Source organism: Benincasa hispida, chromosome 5 (assembly GCF_027475165.1).
Source record: "Benincasa hispida cultivar pf3 chromosome 5, pf3_genome.v1.1, whole genome shotgun sequence".
Taxonomy (NCBI): domain Eukaryota; kingdom Viridiplantae; phylum Streptophyta; class Magnoliopsida; order Cucurbitales; family Cucurbitaceae; genus Benincasa; species Benincasa hispida.
In genome coordinates, this window is record NC_143482.1 from 69,252,323 (window position 1) to 69,253,589 (window position 1,267).

General features: G+C 44.2%; 1 non-coding gene across 1 annotated transcript; it reads right to left on the reverse strand.

Annotated features, from left to right (window-relative positions):
• Positions 1 to 350: 350 nt before the first annotated feature.
• On the reverse strand, positions 351 to 456 carry LOC120078918 (small nucleolar RNA R71). The gene has a single exon (XR_005482192.1). It is a non-coding gene; the product is annotated as a small nucleolar RNA R71 (small nucleolar RNA).
• Positions 457 to 1,267: the final 811 nt, after the last annotated feature.

Below are 1,267 nucleotides of genomic sequence, written 5' to 3' on the forward strand. Positions count from 1 at the left end.
TGCGTCTCCTGTGTTGTATGATTTCTCACCAGGGATCATATATCCAACGCCAGATGGGACAAGATTTGAGATGAAATCTGTGTTGTTACAAATGCTCCAAACAGCTAGACAATTTAGGGGTGCTCGGGGAGAAGACCCTCACGCCCACATGAAACGTTTCTTGGAGACATGTAAATCGTTTGTGATCCCCGGGATCACTCCAGAAGCTATTAGGCTATCTTTATTCCTATATTCTCTGCGTGACGATGCAAATCAATAGGGAAGTTCTTGTGAGCCTGGGGAGATCACGACCTGGAAAAAGTTAGTGGAGAAATTCATGCAGAAATACTTCCCACCCACCACAAATGCAAGAAGGCGGAGAGAGATCATGAACTTCGAGCAAGAAGAATTTGAAACCTTGAGTGTCGCATGGGAGTGCTTTATAGGATTAGTCAAGAATTGCCCCAATCACGGATTACCGTTAACCATCCAGATGGAGACCTTTTATGGCAGATTTAATAGAGCATCCCAAATGGTAGTCGACGCAGCTGCAGCTGACGGTATCATGGAAAAATCTTATAATGAAACTAAGGAAATACTTGACCGCATAGCCAAGCATAATATGGAATGGGTAGATGACATTTACGATGCAAGAGCAGATAGGAAGAGGCGACCTCAGAATGTGAATTCTGTTGACTCTAACGTAATAGCCACGCTCTCTGCACAAGTGGCTACTATGACAAACCTTTTGCAGAATATATCACTGAGGAACGCATCACACTCGCAAAAGGTAAATCAGGTGGAAACATTCATATAGCCCATGGTCAGCTGTGTGGGCTGTGGAGACCTTCATTCCTACACTGATTTCCCACAAAATCCGCAATCGGTATGCTTTATTAAGAATAACCCATTCTCAAACACCTATAATCCCGGATGGAAGAACCATCCAAATTTCTCTTGGGCAGGTCATCAACAAGAGCAACACCAACCAGGATAAATCAGCAGCAAAGGCAAGGATCGCTGCCTGGATTTTAGCCATCGCAGCAGCCGCACCAACAATCCTTTAATAGAGGAAATCATGCATCGAGTTCAGCGTCTTCGCTTGAAAACCTCTTAAAGGAATATATCACCCAGAACGACGCATTGCTAAAAAGCCAAGCGTCGTCCATCAGAAATAAGGAGATACAGATAGGACAGATTGCCAGTGAGTTAAAGAATCGGCAGCTAGGAGTCTTGCCCAGCAACACAGAAACCCCAAGAAATAACAATGGAAAAGAGCAATGTCATG